Below are 23410 nucleotides of genomic sequence, written 5' to 3' on the forward strand. Positions count from 1 at the left end.
AATACTAAACATTTACTATATATTCACAACATTTCACATAATATAACATTAATTATTTGTACAACAATCTAATTTATATATTTTACATTATCAATTATTCAAGTCTACACAATTCATACAATATAATACTCTAACATCCAAATAGAGTGTAAATTATTAGTTATCGATACTTTTACGCTATATTTCAAAGAACACATATATCACATGATTTTATTACAACAACATTGTATATTTACTCTAAGCATATTTATAAATGTACTGTTTTTATACATTTTCTATTTACTCACTTATTTATTGCATCAATTATTGGAAGTTTTTAAATTAATTTTAAATTAACTTTTAAATTTATTTTCAAAGATGACTGTACGGTTGCAATTTTATGTTGTACACAGTATTGTCACTGTTGGTTTTACTCAAACGCTATGTTTGCTGAATCACAATCAATTAATTAATTATTCAATTGTTGCAGTAGTATATCAGGGATGGGCTATACTTTATTCATTCAGTACTCTGATGATGCCCTAAAGGAGACAGGGTGAAAGCGCTTAGTACTCAGTTGTATATCTTGGAATGTTATTTAAATTGGATGGTGGTTTTCTTTTTTCTTTTTATTTTATTTTACTTCATGTCAATAAATTGTTTAAACCAGTTTCTACGGTTTGCTGAGTGGCTTTTAGCTTACCAGTCATCATTTCTAACTGCTCTTCGAGGTTCGTCTCTCAGCATCCGTTTTCCAACTGGTGTGTCAAATTGTACGACCGTCAACTACAACAGGTTTTTGGTATTGTTTAAGTGTCTGTCAGCCATCCCTTGGTTTCAATAATCTAACAAGAACTTATCAAAATTCTATTTGTGAACTTGGTTACCTTTTGCAGAACTTTATTCATTGTATACCACTCACCATTTTTACGTGAATCGGAACTCAATTTTCGTGAGCTTGGTTGCCTTTTTTAGAATTTTTTATTCACTGTATATTACTCATTATTGCAACGTGGATTGGAATTCATTTTCAATCGCTAACTACTGCCTTTAATTGTGGGCAATCGTTTTTTGTATTTGGAATACTGTTTGCGTTAACATGGATCGGCTGCTTCTCGAGCATATTGAACTTACTCAGAAGCTTATTAAGGCACTTCATGACAGGATGCAGAAGAGCCCAGTGGAAACAGACGTTTTAGTCTCCGATTCACAGGAGAGGTTGTACACCCTTCATTCTACACCAAATACTAGTACACATCGACCGTCAGCTAGACATCGTTCTAGGAGTCCCATTTGAGGTGGGGCCAATACAGGAAGCAACAATTGCGTATATCCACCTCTCAACTCCGTGATGAACACTAGGGATGGACTGAATGGAGGTGTGTGAGGCACAATTACAAGAGAGGAAACGTACCACTTGGATTTAAAACATTTTCTTGCAGCTCCCTCACTGTGTGACAGGCAAGATTCCACATACAGAGACATGGGTAGCCTGAACACACAAATTAAGGAGTTTGATTGAGTCCCTAGGACTTATAAATCATTACAAATGGACAATGTTTTCCTAGAAAGATCTGTTGAACTAGGACAAGTTCCTAAAGGACTACGGGTTTTCAAACTACCACATGGGTTCAAAGAAGGTACTGTTTTATTTGAAGAGCTATTACAACTATTTGACAAGACTGGTTTGGAACTGGTAAAGCTAACTATACGTAATAACAATGTCAAATTAACAGCTTTAAACGAACAATTGTGTTTACTAGATAAGAGTATACGACAGGATCTTCTATATGAACACAACAAGTTTAGACTAGAAAATATCTTTAAAGATATGGACAAATTCATTAACAAAGGGTTAGATATCAAAAACCATAAGATCAATAGAGACACCCACGATTACAAGAACAAAAAAGTTTATGTACATTTTAAAGAATACAAGAATATGAAACGTATTTTAAAACCTACTGATTCTGACTCTAATACAGAAATTAATTCAACCCCTCCTAATGAGCAACCTTACAGAGGCGGTAACAACATTAACATATTTAACGATGAGGAAGGGCAGGGTTTTTTTTTAGAGCAACCCACTCTCAGGAGATCAGAAAGGTTACGGGATCGACAAGGCAGTTACAATCATCAGCAGAACAAAAACTACAACAGAACAGTATACAGGGCCAACTCTTGGCGCAGATAGATTCATCACACATAACAGAACAAGTTGATGAAAGAGAAAATAGTATACCAAGTGTGGTTTCTCAAGTGAGTGATTTTACAAGTGACAGTCGGTTTGCTAATGCAGCAAATTATGCAAATGAAGCGTTTGAATTTGAAACAATATCAAACCCAGTTAGTTTATTTTATGACAACAATTGTTCTATTATCACTGAAGGGGGCTTCAGTCTATACAATTTTACTGATAAAAAGTTTGGAAAAGACCATTTAGCCCTTCTTGGCAGAGGTTTTACATTTGTACCTTCTTTTAAACTGGATATTGGCAAATTATTAATCAACTTAAAATTATACACTAGAATTTTGAATTTAAAAATCTTTTTTTCAATTAACAAGGATCCTTCTTGTGAGTCTAGAAATTTTACTTTTAAACATAGTAGTACCTTTATACCTCCACAGAATTTTATGGTACACATTTTTGAAAAATTATGTGAAAGTCAGATCAGAAGATTTTTAACTAGTAAGTTACACGTAAAACACAACCTCACACCAGCAGAAACATTTTGCCTTAAAGAACTTACTATGTCAGACAAACACAGAATAATGAAACCGGATAAAGGAGGTGGTGTGGTTATTATGACCAACACAGACTACTACAACAGGATGTCAATTTTGCTCGAGGATAGTAACACTTACGAAAAAGTAAGCAAGCACGAAGTACATAGAGCATACACTAGGATAGACTGGTTGTTATATGAATACTTAATGGATGGAAGTATTAACAAGGAGGAATTTACATCTTTATCAGTAGAGTTTCCAATTATTCCATCCATTTTTGGAATCCCCAAAATACACAAAAACATGCACAACCCACCATTTAGGCCTATAGTTTCTGCAAGGGGATCCAAGACTGAGGCGATCGCTGCTTACATAGATATTCATTGTAAAGAGATAGTTAACAAATTACCACATGTCCTAAGAGATTCTTGGCATTGTTTGGATTTGGTGAGGCAAAGTACCATGAATCTTGGTTCTAATTTCATTATGGCCACCATAGACGTGGTGAATTTATTTACTGTTATTCCGCACATAGAAGGATTGGAAATGTTTGAAGCTAGTTTACATAAATACAGTGACATGAATACTTCAAAATGTAGATTTTTGACAGAGTTGCTAGAAATTGTTCTTGAGAACAATTTTTTATACTCGAACGAAGAATATTATAGACAAAAAACTGGTGTGGCTATGGGGGCCAGATGTGCCCCTATATATGCCAACTTGGTTTTAGCACACTGGGAGACACAACAGGTCTTTTCATCCAAGTATTGGAGTAAAATTATATTGTATTTACGATACCTGGATGATATACTTATTTTCTGGAGTGGGAACAATGATGAATTTGCTGAATTTGTTGAATTTTTAGGTAAGACATCTAGTTTCCTCAAATTCACTAGTCAAATTTATGACAACAATTGTGAATTTTTAGACATTGTTTTTTCACACCACAACAACAGTATACAGTGTAGCATTTTTAGAAAGAAAACTTTTTCAAATTCCTTCTTGCATTTTGACAGTTGTCATCCTTACTATCAAAAGAGGAATTTGGTAAAAGGTCAGATGGTTAGACTGTCTAGAATCATTAGTGAGAACGATGTATTTAGCCAGGAAATAGAAAAATGATCTAACATGTTTTTTTGACAGAGGATATCCTCAGGACCTCATTTGTAATATCAAAAAGGAAGTTAACACAAAAAGACATTTGTTATATAGACCTATTATCAAATACGGTATCAACAATCCAGTTGAAACCAAAAGTGAAGTATCTAGAAATGACACATTTATTTTACCATACAACGAGACATCTCCTCAAATAGTGAACATTATATAGGAAACTTGGCTTAGTGTCATTACTAACAATGCAGAATTGTCTGATGTTCTGGGTACTCGGCCCAAGACGACTTTTAGTAGAGGAAGGAACTTAAAAGACCTCTTTGAGAGTAATATTAATACTGACATTTTCAAAAAGTCAAAAATGAATAAATGTGGAGCATGTCAGGTGTGTAAATACATTAATGACAGTCCATATGTGGCTATTGCAAATTTTGGAAAGACAATTAGATGTTCAGGCCACTGTAATTGTAATTCCACTATGGTCGTTTACGTTGCATCCTGTTCAGTTTGCCAAGCATTCTACATTGGCAAAACTATTAGGAGACTAAGAGCACGCATCATTGAACATTTGAGAGACATCAAAAAACACAAAAACACTAGTGCTTTATACAATCACAGTGTCAAATGTTCTAATTTTAAGAGATTTTTATTTTTCATTATTGATAGAATTCCTCACAATGTACACAAAGGAGGAGATGAGAAGATGGTGCTCGAGGCAAAGGAATGTCTTTGGCAACTCAGGCTTAATGCTTGTAACTGGCTGGGCATTAATGAACAAGTGTCAGTCTCTAGTGTGCTGAAACTCAAATCACATTTTATATAAATTTTTATTCAGATTCAAATTATTATGTAATTTATTAAATACTAAACATTTACTATATATTCACAACATTTCACATAATATAACATTAATTATTTGTACAACAATCTAATTTATATATTTTACATTATCAATTATTCAAGTCTACACAATTCATACAATATAATACTCTAACATCCAAATAGAGTGTAAATTATTAGTTATCGATACTTTTACGCTATATTTCAAAGAACACATATATCACATGATTTTATTACAACAACATTGTATATTTACTCTAAGCATATTTATAAATGTACTGTTTTTATACATTTTCTATTTACTCACTTATTTATTGCATCAATTATTGGAAGTTTTTAAATTCATTTTAAATTAACTTTTAAATTTATTTTCAAAGATGACTGTACGGTTGCAATTTTATGTTGTACACAGTATTGTCACTGTTGGTTTTACTCAAACACTATGTTTGCTGAATCACAATCAATTAATTAATTATTCAATTGTTGCAGTAGTATATCAGGGATGGGCTATACTTTATTCATTCAGTACTCTGATGATGCCCTAAAGGAGACAGGGTGAAAGCGCTTAGTACTCAGTTGTATATCTTGGAATGTTATTTAAATTGGATGGTGGTTTTCTTTTTTCTTTTTCTTTTATTTTACTTCATGTCAATAAATTGTTTAAACCAGTTTCTACGGTTTGCTGAGTGGCTTTTAATTTACCAGTCATCATTTCTAACTGCTCTTCGAGGTGTAATTATTGCTCTTATATAAATAGAACAGATAAATTTGTGCATCCTGATACGGGCAAAACCTATTATTTCAAAGTTACAGCAGATTGTAATACTATGCGCGTGGTATATTTGGCAATCTGTCAATACTGCTCTTCCTATTATATAGGAAAAACTGATAGGGCTCTTCGAGCTATGGAAAAATTAGAAGTGGACTCATTCAAGCTAAAATATCTAACAGCACAACAACAACATTTTGAAGCATGCATTAACAAAGGAATAATCCCAAGGGGTCTTCGAGTTCTTAACATGCCCACCTATGGAGAACAATACCCTGAACTCCTTGCCAAATGGCAAAAATTGAATATTGAGGTGAGCATGAATTACATCCATTTATTGCTTGATTTTTTCAAACCAGAAGAGATAAATCTTAGAAATTCCATAATTGAACAGCAAGAAGCACTTTATTCTACTTATCCTACCAAATTAGTTGACAAAGCACTGTTTAATGCTCTGGACACTATATTAGTATATGAAAGGAGATTGATACAACAGAAACAAGTTAAATTAGATAGAGATATTCAGGATTTCCGACTGGGCCATGTCTTCACTTGGCCCAGACCAAGCCAACTCAATAGACAAATTGTTGTAAGTACCAGGAAAGAAAATGATGTCCCTGTATCTAATCGTATAAACTATACTCGAAAAGCAGATGTCCATGAGAGGGAAGAAAGAACCGTGGAACTGGACACTAGTAGTACTAATACTGTATCTATGAGTAAGAACATAGGCAAGGATGCCCCAGAAATCCATGTAGCCCAGAATGTAACAAGTAATGTTTTGAAAACAACAGCAATACATTCAGTTACAGCACAACGTATAGATTTGAGTAATGAAACAGATAATACTCATTTGGTAGTACGACCTAAAACTTATGCTATGACTAATACAACATCTAAAGTAAATAACAGCAATGAACAACGTAATCTTATAAGTTTTCAAGAATTCCCCCTTCCCATATCTGTGGAGAAGGGGGCAAGGGGGAATCGTTCCAACAGCCGTGGACGTCAGAAATGGAAATTATCGATAGAGAGCGAATCAAATCACACCCTCAAAAAGATGTGGAATGAAATGAAGACTGTTTAATATGGAACATTTCTAGTAAGATACTTAATATCAATGAAATGAATGTACTGAATAAAGGTCTAAGTTTTATTCCTACTGATAGTAACAAGCTTACAGATGTATTAACTGACATCAAAATGATTACAAGAAATTTGATGCTTAAGTACTGCTTTGGAAATAATGACAATATTGGTCACAATATATTTAAAAACCGAGTGATTTTGTTCCTACTAATCACTCACTCACTCGTGGAGGCGTTTTATAGTTTAGTAGAGGATGATATTTATACATTATTTAATGAAGAGTATCATACACATAAAAAATACAAACACAACTTGAACTACCATGAAAGGAAGGCACTACAAAGATTATGGAATGATACTGAAGTTGTATTCAGACCGGCAGATAAAGGAGGCCCATTAGTCATTATGGATAGGACAGATTATAATAAGAAAATGTTAGATATGCTTAATGATATACAACATTACAGAGTTATTAATAAGAAGGAAATGGACAGGATTAAATGTACAATAGTTAAGACAGTAAATTATTTATTAATGGAACATGTCATTACCAAAGATTTAGCTACATTTTTAGAAGTTGAGTATCCGACTATACCATCAATACAAGGCATACCGAAAATACATAAAAATGCTTACAATCCACCTATGAGACCAATAGTCTCAGGGAGAGGTTGGAGTACAGAGCCTTTTTCTTTATATGTGGAAAAGCAGTTAAGACCCATTTTAGATATAGGTATTGACTATATTAAGAAATATCTTATCAAACATAGTGAATACAGTACATCCAGGATTGATCTTGTGTGTTTATTCCTTGAAATCATACTTGAGAACAATGTATTTGTGTTTGATAATATAATGTATATTCAATGTGATGCGTGGCTGTGGGCACCTCGTGTGCCAATAGTTACGCCAACATGTTTTTGGCCCTATGGGAAGAGGAACAACTTTTTGTGAAACCTTGGTGTAAAACACGTTTTATTTTATTGTCGTTTTGTGGACAATATTTTTATTCTTTGGAGAGGAAATGAACATATTTTGAATGAATGCATACAGCAAATGAATAGTATGACTGAATGTCTTAGATTTATATCCAGTGTTTCAAGTCAAAGGATTGAATTCTTAGATGTTTTTGCTGAAAGAGTGATGGACACGTCTATAAATACAGGAGTCTATAGAAAAAAGTGTTATAAAAACACCTTCCTCCATAGAGGTAGTATGCATCCCCAGTATATTTTTAATAATGTTATTAAAGGGTAAGGTATGAGGATTTCATGCCTCAATGCCACACAGGAAGGATACAACCATGAAATAGATATATTCAAAAATAGATTGATTAAGCAAGGGTATGACCAATGTGAAATAGAATGTGGGCTACAAAATATGGATCTGTTGAGACATAATAGAGCAGCACCTTTCTATTCTAATATAAGAAGAGAGTTAGACAGAAAAGACAGTGTAGTATCTATTTTGAAAATACCTATGTACTACACCAAAAATAATTATGACACTATGAAGATTATACAACAACACTGGCGTATACTCATTACAGATGAAGATCTCAAAAACATCATAGGAGATAAACCTAGATACCAATTCAAAAATAAACTCAGTCTTAAAAGACTATTGTGTTACCAAACAGAAACAATGAGAAATGAAAACCATATAGGAACATCTCCCTGTAGCAGGTGTAATTATTGCTCTTATATAAATAAGTGGCAGAACAGGTAGCTTACATCCTTCTAAGTTGGGAACTGCTGATTGAGGGCTCAGTGTCTGTTATTCTAAAAGTGTATTAATTTTGGTTTAAGCACTTGGGCTTCAGGCCAGTTATTTTACATTAAAAGGGTTCGTGGTCTGCACTCTTGTGGGTGGAGAGGCTGGACTCTGCCTTTCTGAGCTGGGAATTTCTGGTTAAAGGCTTATAGTGCCTGCATATCTGAACTGTTTCTTACTGAAATTGGTACACCTTGTTTGCTGTAGCATAGACTAGATCCAGGCCTGCTGAATCTAGCTTTGTTTGTATGCTTGTTGTTTGTTTGCTTGTTATTTCCCTGAAACGCTAACGTGGCTCTTCAGCGCTTCTGTGGATCCCTAGTGATATCTGCATTGCTTAGTGTACTTATTTCCTTGTTTCACTTGAAAGAAAGTTACTGTTTGTTGTTTTTGCATTTAAGTTACCTGTAACACATTGCATTTAAGTTACCTGGCACTTGCTCACTAAAGCAATTATATAAGTCAGCACTAAAAAATTAAAAGCACTACACCCTCACAAACTCCCCTTGAGTACCTTGTTCCCCATTGGCCCTTTTTTTCAATTATAAAGGAATTCCCAATACTATTCTAGCATGTCCAAAGGTCAGTTGTCAATCTCCTCTCCGGTCCAGCTGGTGAATCTGGGAATCTTGAGGCAATGTTACAACTGCCTCATGTACACAGACAACCCTCTCCTCCTCCCAACAAATTCCAACACATGTGAGAGATGCAACCATATAGCCATACTAGAGGCTAGGCTCTCTCAACTCAGTACTGGCGAAACCAGTCAGGAGGAGAAGGAAACCACACTCACTACAATTCCAGTCTCACATAGACCTACCACGACAGCAAACCAAACACATAAACACACAAAAACATACTTGGAGGCTCTAAATAAAAATCTGCCTAAGCAGCAGAGACCTCCAAAGCAGACACCCAAGCAACCGCTACCCCAAAACAAAACACGTGCAACACATAGCTCACAAAGCCAGTGTGCCAAACAGTCACAGCCGTTAAGGCTAAACAACACACCTGATACACTTGTAATAGGTGACTCTATTGTCAGGCACACTGAAGTCCCGCTCACCAGGCTGAACAAGGAGAAGGTCACAGTGTGCTGCCTGTCGGGCGCTAGGATCCGCCACATAACACAAGCACTCAGGTCACTCCAAGGCAAGTACAAATATGACTCAGTCATTGTCCATGCTGGTGTGAATGACCTGAGACGTACCTCCCTGGACTACATGAAAAGAGACATAGAGGAGCTCTCTGAGCATGTAGCCCAGGCCGGTATGACCCTGACCTTGAGTAGCATCTTACCCTCACCAAGAATGATGCCACAATATGAAGACAAGATGATCAATTTCAACAATTGGCTTAAATATTGGTGTCATTCAAAGGGGATCCAATGCCTGTCAGCCTGGGATGACATGCTCGACAAGCCACGATGCTCCACTAGGGACGGCTTGCACCTGTCACCCCTGGGCTTTCGGATATTGGCAAAGGCTCTTGCTACCCCCATAGTGCCTTTTTAGGCAAGGCTCAAAAGACAAACCCACCTCCATAGGTATCACAAGGGATAAGAAACTAAGAGTAATGCTACTCAATGCCAGAAGTCTAAACCTCAAGATGCACGCACTCGAAACTCTCCTTAGCATGGAGAACATCAATATCTGTGCAGTAACAGAAACCTGGTTCAAGGCTCCCGAGAGCACCCCAGCACTACCAGGTTATACCTCATACCATGCTTTTCGGCCCCAAACCTTGGACCGAACCACAAAAGGAGGGGGAGTATCAATATTTGTCAAAGATACCCACACTTCCAGGTTGGTGGCACAGCACGAAGCATCTCAGACTATCCATGTGCAACTAACAGTGGGTAAAACTGCCTTACAGTTTATAGCCTGCTACAGACCACCCTCCCAAACCCAGGAACCCCACTCGGCCTTCCTGAGAACACTGGAAAATATGAAGGTCTCTCCAAACACCATTATATTGGGTGACTTCAACTACCCAAACATAGACTGGGAGCATTACTCTAGCTCCAACACCCTAGCCCAAAGGTTCCTAGAATTTATAAACTCAAATGCTATGGAACAACTTGTTACCATTCCCACAAGAGGGGAAAACATACTGGACCTGATCATCACCAACATGGGGACTCTATGCTCCAGACCAGAAGTGTATCCCTCACTGGTAAGATCAGATCATAAACTAATCTCACTGGATATTCACATCCCGACTCCACCCCCTGCCCTGAAAACCACAGTGAAAAACTTCTCTAAAGCAAATTTCACACTCCTCAAAACCGAGGTGGAATCCTACAAAGCCCCCGGCCTGTGGAAAATCTGACCCAGAGCAGAATCCTTTATAAACGCATTCTATGAACACCTTCAGGAATGCATGGATCATGCAATCCCAAATAAAACCAAGACCCAATCCTCCAAAGGCAGACGTCCTGTCTGGTGGACCCCAGCCATAAACAAACTATACAATAGAAGGAGGAAGCTACTACATGATAGAGCAAAATCCCAAAAAGGGAAGGCATCTCTGATCAGTATTAGCAAAACCTATGGGCACTCATAAAATCATCTAAGGCCAGCTTCGAGAGAAAAACTGCACAGGACACTAAGGATAATCACAAGGCTTTCTTTAGTTATGTTAGGAACCTGGGTGGGAATTCCCAGATCTGCTCAGAATTAGTCCAAATTGACAAAAATACACCGAACCCACAGACATTGCCAACATCCTAGCTGACAGGTTCAGCGCAAACTTCTCCCCACCTCCCCACCAAAAGGCAAATATCTATCCCAGCAGAGTGCTACTCCCTTGACATCTCAGATGCTCAGGTAAGTGCTGCCCTTTCCAAAGCAAAAATACAGCATCAATGGGACCAGACGGTGTCCCGGGCTGTGTCCTACATGAACTCCAAGAAGAGCTAAACCCAAACATAAAACTACTGTTCAATCTCAGCCTTACTACAGGATATGTACCCAAAGAGTGGCGTACAGCAACAGTGGTCCCTCTCCACAAAGGTGGTGCCTCAACGGATCCTGGAAACTATTGCCCCATAAGCCTGACTAGCTTGGTCTGCAAAGCTATGGAAAGGATCATCATGGACCTCATAAATAAAGATATTGGGGACCTACAGACACTGGATCCTACTCAGTTCGGCTTTGTTAAGGGCAGATCCTGCCTCTTAAACCTGGTTGATTTCTTTGAAACAGTCACCAAGGCCATTGACGAGGGGAAGGTGGTCCACACAGCCTACCTGGACCTCGCAAAAGCCTTCGATACAATACCCCACTCGGGCATTATAGATAAGCTCACCAGCTTAAATATAAACCCCTATGTCACTAGATGGGTTGCAAACTGGCTCAAGGACAGAACCCACATGGTTAGAATTGCTGGAGCCATGTCAGACTCCAAACCAGTTACAAGTGGCATCCCACAAAGCTCAGTCCTGGGACCTCTCTTGTTCGGTATATATTTCTCTGAGGTACAGGCCAACACGGAAGGACTGTGGCTGACCAAGTTCGCAGATGACTGCAAACTGGGCGCCATAATCGACTCTCCAGCCGACACAAGCATCCTCCAAAAGGGCTTCATAGAAACAGACAACTGGTGGCAGAGCCATGGCCTCAAGCTAAACACCAAAAAGTGTATAGTCATCCCCTTTGGCAAAAACAAAGGGCCCACAAATTACCACATAGGTGGTAATCCATTAAGTACAGAAGAAGTATTTAGGGACCTGGGGACCCAAGTTGATAGCAATCTCTCATTTGACAACCACGTGGCCAAAGTGGTTAGAAAAACATTTTATATAGCCCACCTAATCATGAAGGGATTCACATCTAGATCAGGGGAGGTCATCGTGCCTCTTTACTCATCCCTCATCGGGCCCATAATTGAGTACAATGCCCCTTTTGGGATGTACCTTACCAGACACCTGCAGCAACTGGAAAGACCCCAAAAGTGCCTCACCAAGAGGATTAAAGGGCTCAAACAGATGCCATATGCTGCCTGGTTAAAGAAACTCCAGCTCTACTCAGTGGCATACCGCCTGCTCAGAGGCGATCTGTGCCTGACGTATAAAGCCATGTCCAACCTGGAATTAATGGACAAGCTGCACCTCAGAAAATCCAAATCCCATCGAGAGACTTGAACCTCAACACTGAAATAAATAGGACATGGTGGAGGGACAGATTCATAACCCAGAGGCTTCCTTCACTCTGGAGTAAAATCCCAGTCCAGGTTAGGCAGAGTCTCTCATTGACTCTCTTCAAGAGGAATCTTGATGAGTGGATGGGAGATCGTAGGTTTACCCTGGGTATCACTTCTGTGCCACTGTTAGACAGAGGCACAGTATACTAACCTCGAAAAAGGGCATAGCAAAATTAATTTAAAATGGGTGGCGATAGCCAAAGACACTCTGGCTAGGCTTATAAATGCCCTAGGGCAGATAGCCTAGTATGAACCTATGAACCTATAAACCTATAAAAGAGATAAATTTGTGCATCCTGATACAGGCAAAACCTATTATTTCAAAGTTACAGCAGATTGTAATACTATGCGCGTGGTATATTTGGCAATCTGTCAATACTGCTCTTCCTATTATATAGGAAAAACTGATAGGGCTCTTCGAGATAGAATAAAGGAGCACTTGTATGCTATTAGGGTGAATTATCAAAACAATGCTCTAGCCAAACATGTACAGCTATATGGTAGTGAGCATACATTAAAATTTATGGTTATAGATATAAATCAACCAACTATAAGAGAAGGAAATGTAAGAAATGTTACAGAAAATAAAGAAATAACTTGGATAATTAGAATGAGGGCAGATAAAGGTAAAGGCCTTAATGAAAGAGTCTCCATTAAACCCATTCTAAGAAACAGATCAGTTAACATCAGGTAAAACGAATAATCCATCATATGGTATACAATATTTTAGTTCATATTATTCTTGTAATATTATATTCATCACACGTAGTATCTAAATAATACCACATCTTATTCTGGCTACCAGCCCTAGGATGAATATATTATATGAATTTCAAATAACATCTCAAGAGCCGTATATTAGTATATCATATAGCTAGTGTGTAAAAGCTCTTCATACTTGATATATTAATAGCACTATACAAAATTTTCTGTAACATACATTATACACCCATAAGATACTCAAACTACTAAATTTAATATCCCTCTATTCAATACTTAGTTATTCACTTAATGTCCATCTTGGAAGCTCCAATAGGAATTTCACTATAATTCAACATAAATATAGCTCTATATAGTTGCATAGTTACTAAAAATTTTTTTTCCAATGTTTCTTCTGTACTCGTCCATCATGTATTTGGAATGTAAGATCTTAATGCTTTTTTAAAAGCAGTTAGTTCTATTAGTAATATATTAATACATAAATACATATATAGAAAATCTTTTGGTGTTGCATGAAGGTAAAAAATCTGTACATATGCAATGTTTCTATTTAATAATTCATGTGATTATAAGAATTCCTAAATGTATCCAACTTAAGCTTTAAACTTTATATTCATTCTTAATATAGTGTAGGATTATAGCGTAACAGTTCAGCATGAGTAAATAAGCCATGGTTTTTTAGGCATCTATATTTGTAATATACGACCTAGTGCAACACTGCATTGTATTTTGAATTCACTTGGAGGTAGAGCTGGATAATGTAAGCAATCATTACGATATGCTGCAAATAAATATTCTTGTTTTTATAATTTTGAGAAATTTCAGAAATTCCGGTTTTGAATATTGTTTTTACAGCGCAGGTGAGAGAGTACCATAACCCTGGATTTATGGTACTATAGGCATTATTGTAGAAGTTAATTTTGATTGTTTGTGTCTTTCGGCTTTTCCCGGGGTCGACACAGCAGAACTCCGGTCCGCTAATGATTGGTAGTTGATTTTTACGTGCCGAATTACCAGCCCTGGCGCACAACCTTCAACGAAGGTACGCCCATTCACGCATGTCTCCACGCAGATGATGCTCTAGCTGAGAATTGAACCGGACAGCATCTTACTGTGAGGCGACAACATTACCGCAGCACCACCAACATTACCGCAGCACCGGCGTAGAAGTTAATTTTGATACTTCATTAAAATTCTAGATATGGTACCGGAAATTCTAAATAAGTTACATGATATGTATTCAAGTAGATATTGTTATACAATTATAAGAACGTCACATATACAGGAAATGGTGACGTAGCAGCATAATTATGCATTTGTAGCAATTAGGTATCATCGTAGCAGCAAACACCGCTGTTTCATTACAACACGTTCTAGCAGGTTAAATATAAACTGCCATAAGAACTAGTTGGTATGAAAGTATTCATTATTTGCAAGTAAAGTGCTTGAATGTATCATAAGTTTTAGCAGATGTTTTAGAACAGGCTGTAGTGTTTTTAAAAAAGTTAATAGGATAATTAATCCTTTATCACATGACTACTATTTAAGTAACTGTTCGTGTATTGCAAATGTTTTACGGTCTGATGAAGCAGATGTGAAAGCGCTTACCGAATAAACGTTTTATTTGTTTTTTTATAAAAAAGAAGCTAGCTGGATTTTTGTCAAGCTGGTGGTTGCCTACTGCTGCTTTGTGTTTTTGGACATTATTTACATTGAAATTATGCACCTGATGATTAAATATAACAATCAGACATTAATAACCTGATGTAATAGTTTGGACACCCTTAATCATTCCATACTCGCAGACTGTGATTACCAAAAGCATTGGGTCAGTTATTTAGAGATTCAAAAAAAAATGTTGACTATACTTGTAGTACCATCTTTTTAAGAAAACAGAATAAGCTAAGAAGGGATATAAATGAATATTCCCTTAACAAAGTTTACCCTTTTTTCATTGGGTAACAGAGTGAGAGACAAGCGAGGTACATCCAATAGTGAATCAAGAGGAGCGGAACAAGTGACGTCAGAGCAAAGGTTTCAAAAAGAAAGGCGTTTTAAATCTACAACCGGTGAGGAGTTTAATGAAGGAGTTAGGCGGTCCGAGAGGCTCCGTGAAAAGAACAATCAACCTTCCCATTTTTCCGAGGGCAAAAATATGGATTATTTAAGGCAAGGAGCCAGGCTGAAAAGGACCAAAAATCGGTTTTGATAGCTTCTGGTATTTGTGACGATGGTTCCCATCCACTAGTTGTAAGTAAAGGTTTTTTTAGTATAAATCCTGTAGTTTCACATTGTGGATTGGGTCACGTCGAACAAAGCCATAGTATTGTGACTGTGACTGGTCCTAATCCTGCTAACAAGATTTTGCCCAATGATGAATTGGGTGCTAACTTGAAAAGCCTGAAAAAACTGTCGGAACTTAGTTTAGAAATGTGTAGTTTTAACCAAGATGTTTTTAATGTGCAACGAGCTGGGGGGCTTGAAACTGAACTAAACGAAATTATGGGTGACGTGGATGGTAACTTGGACTTTGCGGTTAATTTTTTTGCCTTAGACAATCAAAATGGTGTTGATAATTTTACTAAAAATGTTGTTGACGTTTGTGCATGAAACAGTAAGAAAAAATGTTTTAATGTTAACTATGGGACAGTTGAATATGCTGTTTCGGAGCCAATCAATTTTAATGAAACTATGTTATCTAGTTTACAACACGCAAATTTGGATTTTGAAACAAGGTTTCATGTAGGTACGGAAGGTGTTAGTTTTGAATTCATTAACTCTGCAGGTAGCGTTTTAAATCAAATAGGGAATTCAGTGTACTGGGCCAACCATGCTTCTGTTGGTAAGGATAATGGGGTGGAAGGCCCTATGGATGCTGACACTATGGATGTTGTCACCCTGGAGGAAAGAAACTGAGCAATTTTGTTTGACTAGTTTAGTGGATCCCAACAATGACCAAAATGTGTTTTTAGTGATATTTGCACTATAGTTAACAATAGTGCTAATGATTTTAAAATTTTCAATTATTCTTCTAAAATTGTGGGAATTGAACACGCTGACCTTTTAACAAAAGGTTTTATGTTTATCCCTGTAAGAAGAGGTAACATAGCTGACATTTTAATTGACTTAAAATGTTTTAAGCGTAAGTTAAACCCTAAGGTGTGGTTTAATGATGACAGTAACTTCAGAGAAGGTGGGCAGGTTAGGACAACTAGACCAAGTGCCTTTAATCCACCATTGTATAATGCTATACACATCTATGAAAAGGTTTGTGAGAAAGGCATTAGACAATATTTTAAATGTTTAAATGTTAAATGTTCAAATTTGAAATTTCGCCATATTGTTGATGGACATAGATCAAAGACTTGTTTTATTAGTAAGTCTTTGGATCATTATTTATAAATGGGCTTGAAAAAGTTTAACTACATTACGAGGGATTCATGGCATTTTCTGGAAAAATTAGAGCATATTACTATATCTCCTGGAATGATCATGGTCACTGTAGATGTTGTTAAATTGTTTGGTTTAATACCCCACATTGACGGTGTTCAATGGTTAGAAAGTTGGTGAAAACCCAAATGTATGACCAGGATTTTATTAATAAGGTCACTGCCCTTATGGACATAGTGTTAAACAACAACTACATACATTTTGAAGGTCAATATTTTAAACAGTTGACTGGTGTTGCAATGGGGGCCACTTGTGCCCCCATATTTGCTAATTTTATTATGTCTTACTGGGAGCAGGAATTTATAATGAATAGTGTGTACTGGTCCAACATTTTGCATTACACCATATATTTAGATGATTTGTTTCTTGTGTGGAAGGGCACTGAAGAACAACTTAAGGCTTTTCTCACTTACATTAACAACACTGTGGATTTCTTGCGATTCACCTACCATTACAATAAAGAGAACATTTCATATCTAGATGTTAATTTATCTTGGAATGGAGAGGAAGAAAAACTGTGTTCCAATATATATAGAAAACCAACCTTTTCAAATTCCTATTTGGAATTTGGTAGCTGGCATCCCTTGTATCAGAAGAAATCCATTGTTAAAGGCCAACTGGTCAGGGCGGACAGAATGGTCAGTTTGGACTGTCACTTTTTAGATGAGGTGAATTTTATCATTAGTATGTTTACCAAGAGGGGATACCCTGATACATTTTTGGAACAAATTAAGAAGGAAGTTGTGAAAAAACATAACAAGGGTTTGTATAGGCCAATTTTGAGTGGGACATCTAGAACTAGGTTAGAACAAGTTTTCAATTTGAATAAGGCAATAAGAACAAGGTTTGGGTTAAGTTTTATTACAACCTTTAATTTGGATGCTGAAAAGATAGTTGACATTATTGTTATTCATTGGGACATTTTGAGTTTTGACAGCAATGTAGAGTCTAAATAAAGTGGGTAGAGTACCCCCAAAAATTGTTTATAGAAAAGACAGGTCTTTTAAAAATCTTTTTGAGTTAGGTAAAGGCACATTTGATAATTGTTCTAACAGACCTATTGGGAATTTCAAATGTGGTAGGTGCAATATTTGCACCCACATATTAGAAACTAAGGACAAATTTAAATTAAATGGTAAAACACTGTTATTAAAGGACATTTTAATTGTAACAGTGTAAATCTTGTATATTTGGAAAAAGTGCCAAACTTGCCCTGTTTTTTATATTGGAAAGACTACCAGATCTTTAAAAACTCGAGTTAGTGGACATATGTATGACATAAGAAAGGATAAAATTACTAATGCCATGTTCAGACATATTAAGGAGCACAGCAATCATTGTTTTAAGTTTCTGGTAGTTGATTATGTTGCCAAAGATCCACAGGGCAAAATTATTGATGTGCACCTGGATATTTGTGAATTAAAATGGCAACTTAGACTAGACGCAACACAGTATCCAGGTATTAATGAGGCTATTAATATAGCTTGTATTTTAAAATTGAAATACCTTATGGGTTAAGTCCTTTAGTTTTTTAGTGTCCTAATGGTTGTGTCTTAATAAGTAATTATTTTTATATTTTTATATATTTTATATAATATGTTTTAATGCTTACACTTTGAATCTGTACATTAATTTTTTGACTAACATTAATATTTGTTTTAGCATTTCTTTTAGCATTGTCATGTGATTTATTATGCAATTAAGTACTTGATTAATGGGTATTTAAGGGCTGGGTTAACCTTGTGTGTTTGCTCTGAGGAAGTCTCTATCACGGGAAGAAAGAGCTAAACCAGTAAACTTTGCACCTGATTTGGAGCTGTGGTCTGTTGTTGGTGTACAGTGTTATAGTTCTACAGTTTGTTCTGGTTTATTAGAATTCGTATTGTATAGTAGACACTTTTTTAAATAGTTTTTGTTGTGTTTCTGATTTCTAGTTTTCATTGTTTGAGTGTTTTTTTCCTTTTTTACACTTGTATTTCTACACGTCTTAAATATTATAAATTGTTTTCTGAATATATAAATTTTAATAAAATATTTGCAAAAAAATGCAGGCAGCAACAGAATATAAGGAGTGTGTCCCAATTTCCAGAGTTACCTTTTCATCTGAAAGAAAGTCTTAGCTTCTGTCTCATATAAATCTAAAATAAGTAATATATCATTCTGGCAATTCATGCCAACTCATCAAGCTCCAGATATGAAATTCCTTTAAACTATTGGATCTCACAGATAGTCTATGAGTAGCAGTTAAAGAGATAAACCCCTTGATTACTGTACATTTATTGGCATGTAAGAAATCTCATTTAAAAATCATTTAAAAAGCTTGTTTTGCAGGTAGAAACCCCCTACACTCATGCTACTTTCTATATCAACTCCAGGATCTTGCAATCAAAGAAAAAGGAAAACAGTATAAACTCTGTCTCTAACGCTACACCTCTCCAGCTTTGAGTGCATGCTGTCCCATTAAAGAACAAAATGATAAAGAGTACAGTGGGTTAAATGGAGTTTGTCAAATGGCTGCCACCAAGTTGTGCTGCAACCGATTTTAATTCATATGCCTGCTTTCTCTGGGAGTTAGGCAGCTCCACTTGCAAAGTATGATGATTTCATATTACAGAAGTCCTAAAATGCCAGCTCCCTCATCTAAACTTGTGTTTTATACACAAACGTGTGTAATTCTGTTGCCGTCTCTGAGAAATAATCTAGAACACTGAGCTAGTCTCTGAGAAATAATCTAGAACACTGAGCTATATCACCTCAGCAGAAGAATGAAGCAAGTTTCCTGAAGGGCCCAAACTCCTTTGTTTTGAAACTTGTTGTCTCAGAGAGGATTGAGTAGTCCTGGTGGCCTTGTGTCAGAAAAAGGCCCAAGGACTCAAAAAGTGAAGTATGAAGACAATGAGGAGTGAAGACATACTTAATGACACTGAAGCACAAAAATGAGAAATTTCATAAAACAATTACTACTACTGCATGCTAATAACACAAAATATATCAAAGTTAGTACAACGAAGAGTTAAAACTCTTGCAAAGCAGATGTGGCTACATCACAATTCATCTTCTACAATACCTTTTTCATATGAAACAAACTAATGACCTAATCACTTCTTGCTAATTTGGAAGCTGTTTCTTCTCTGCTGCCCTGATCATGCTGGAAGTACCCTCTGCACAGGAGGGAGCAATAGGTCTAGAATTTATCAATCACTGGAAGAATACTCATGAAACATGCGAAAAATGGCATGCCGAAGAATTTTGCAACTTCTGGTCTTAATCAGAATAAGTCTGAGTAAATAAAATATTCCATAAAAGATTTCTCTGTTAAAACAAAACTTAAAAAAAAATAGCAGAGCTCTAGTGAACAAAGGAAGGTGTGTCTAAAAAATGCTGCTTCAGTAGTATACCCTGTAAAAATGTTGCTGCAAAAACTCTCAGTACATTAATCAGCTATTAGCTAGAATCACTGAGGTTGAGAAGAGCATAGCAACTCTACAGCTAAATAACAGAGTAGCCAATGTGGTGCAGATTTCCTCAAGAAGGACCAATGAATACTCTGCCTTTAAAGTCTAGCTAAAAGTAAGTAAGGAAATGAATACAAAGGGGAAATCCAAGAACTCCATAGGGTCACTGCCAAGATACATTTTCAAAATGAAATAATTAGCATACATAAACACTGGACAGCACAATCCCTCTTAAGACCAACTGACACAAAAGAGAGAAATAAGCATGGTAAAATATTAAGACTGGGAAGCCTAACTATTCATTGATAATATCAGAAAAAAATACCACCTGCAGGGATTAGTATGGAAAGGGGAAGAAAAATGGATGCTATTGATTTGCAACATTTTGCAACAAGACAAAAAGAAGACTGTCACCCCAGGGGTCCATTGAAAGAAAGGGAAAGGGAAAACTGGAAGGGGGGATTGTAAAAATGGAAACAATGCCAAATGTGCCATTCATGTTACGATGTGGACCTATATGTATAAATAAGTGTATACCCCTTGTAATGCTGATAGGGGCTGGTTCAGGACACTCAGATCCATAGTTGAAAGGCAAAGGTAAAGCTTAACATCCAGAAATGATCAGAGTAAGTACAATGAAACACAGAACTCATGAGTATAGCAAAATATTTTGATTTTTCAAGTTCTTCCCCAGTATATCTTAACCATCTCCTCTTTCTTTTATTATTTAAATGTATAGCTCAACCATTAATATTTAACAGTGGCCTCTTTCTTACACACACACACACACACACACACACACACACACACACACACACACACACACACACACACACACACACACACACACACACACACACACACACACACACACACACACACACACACACACACACACACGTGACCTCCCCTTTGGATACTTATTCTGTTAGCTCTTACATGTATATTTATTTTACTGTAGTGGCCCACTATTATGTCACCCCATTTTCTTCTGCCAATTGACAGGTTTACTTAGGTAGTTCCTTTATCCATACATAGCCCACACTTAGGCTTTTATATTTCATAATGAAGATGTATTTTCTTAGGAGGCTGTCCATTTCTGGTGGGTTGATTGGGACTGCCAGTCACCTGTTTTGCCCCCTCTTCACAAACATACCATGTTTCATGATTCACAATTTCTGATTTTAGCATTTACCTACCTTTTCATAGGAGTTTCGGGAGAGCTATTTTTGCTTTTTTCAGTTCATTTTTTTTTTTTTTAGTTTTCTGTTTTAATATTGCTTTGCTTGGCCATGACGATTCAGTCTTTTTAGACTCCCACCTTAGTAACAGGTTCTCTTTCCCTGATTCAACATCCAGTAGGAAAGTCCCTTATTCTCCAACTTACTATCACTTTGGTACTTTTCCATATACTAGCTGTAGGTTCACTTCTACCCACATTCCGTACCATCCCTTTGTTTCCCCATCTGCTACATCTGTACCAGGGAGAATAGGGCAGTGCATGTGTAACATATGCCAGCATGATTGGCTGAAGTTTTGTAAAGAGTTTTGTACATCATTTTCTGTCATTTGATTATCACACTGACTTGTACAGATCCATATGTTAAAATGTATCAACAGTGTTATTACAATTGATTAAATGCTTATGTTTAAACAAAGAATTCTATAGGTTTCAAATATTGCAACCGATCTTAGGAAAGCTGCGAATCTGTACTCCGCCAGAGTCATGTGACCAAAATGTGATGTCATTCTATAACCAGCACTGAGGGGATGGAACTCACAGATTAGCTTGTTTTGTTTTCTTTGGAACCTGATATAAAAATCTATGACAGTTATCACAGTCAGTTCAGCTGAGTTCAGGTAGATCACTTAAAAGTGGGAAGAGCATCACCCTGTCTTGTGGAAGTAAGCAACTCAGCATCTAATCTTGCCTTGTTGTATTAATTAAGTTTGATAGGGAACAGTTCTTATTTAGACAATTGGGAATTACAGTGAGATTAGCTAAGTATTGCTTTTTTGTATCTGCTTGAATCTGTCCAGCTGTGTTATTTTTATTTCTCCTGTGATTGAAACTCTGTTTATTGCACTTAAATATTTCATAATCTCATGTTTTCTATTTTACTATTTATTATTAAATGTTTTTACACCTGTTGTTGTGGCTGGTCTTTTACAGATTACTTTTAACATCTTCAGAGTACTTGTGCTTATTCAAGTGACACCTTCACCACTCCAAAAAGCCTTGCTGCTTGGGTTGCACTCTACCATTTATGCTATCATTGATTTTACTCAGTATAATTGGATACCCTTGTAACAGCCTGACAGTGACTGGCTGGTGTCAGCATTGCTAGTAAATCTGTGTCAGCCTCTCACAGGAGTGTGTGTGTGTGTGTGTGTGTGTGTGTGTGTGTGTGTGTGTGTGTGTGTGTGTGTGTGTGTGTGACAATCAAATACCCAGATGTGGGTGTGTCAGTCACTTGGAACTGCTCTTAGGGGAAATTATGCTTGATGCAGAGAGCTGCATTTGAAATTACTATGTAAATCTATTCCTGTTTTTAGTGACCGTCTCTCACTGGTGTCAGTGGTGAGGATTGAGACTCCTTAATTGTTGGTCCTGGGTAGGGAGGCAGTCACATATATCATTAAGGGGTTCCAAAATGACACCCAGCTTTTCTTTTACATTCTTCTTTTCAAACCATTACTAAAAGACTTCCTCTCTGCATCCTGGCTTTGTCCATTCCTCGTTGGGAGCATACTCTCTAACTCCCTTCATCACCTTTCTTGTTCCTCCCTTTAAAGCACTAAATCATTTAACATGTTTATCCCCTTCTAATACCTCATTTTATTTTACTTTTTAAACAGAGTTAAAGATGTTAAGATTTGTACTGGGTGTGACGATGGTAGCCAGGATTAGGAATAAGTATATTAGAGGGTCATCCCAGGTTGGACGGTTTGGAGACAAAGCCAAAGAGGCAAGATTGCATTGGTTTGGACATGTGCTGAGGAGGGATGCTGGGTATATTGGGAAAAGGATGCTAAGGATGAAGCTGCCAGGTAAGAGGAAAAGAGGAAGGCCTAAGATAAGGTTTATGGATGTGGTGAGAGAGGACATGCAGGTGGTTGGTGTGACACAGCAAGATGCAGAGGACAGGAAGAAATGGAAACAGATGATCTGCTGTGGCGACCCCTAATAGGAACAGCCGAAAGAAAAAGAAGAATTTTATTTTTAAACTGCTATACCTACTTCTAATTAGTATAGCCAAATTACTACTCCATTACTACTCTGTTAACACTC

At 36.7% G+C, this 23410-nt stretch overlaps 1 protein-coding gene across 2 annotated transcripts in view; it reads right to left on the reverse strand.

Annotated features, from left to right (window-relative positions):
• Window positions 1–23410, reverse strand: part of MPP3 (MAGUK p55 scaffold protein 3) — a 1051423-nt gene that overhangs the window by 213252 nt on the left and 814761 nt on the right. The gene's annotated exons all lie outside the window — the stretch shown is intronic.

This window comes from Protopterus annectens, chromosome 13.part0 (assembly GCF_019279795.1).
Source record: "Protopterus annectens isolate FY-2018-M chromosome 13.part0, PAN1.0, whole genome shotgun sequence".
Classification (NCBI taxonomy): Eukaryota; Metazoa; Chordata; order Ceratodontiformes; family Protopteridae; genus Protopterus; species Protopterus annectens.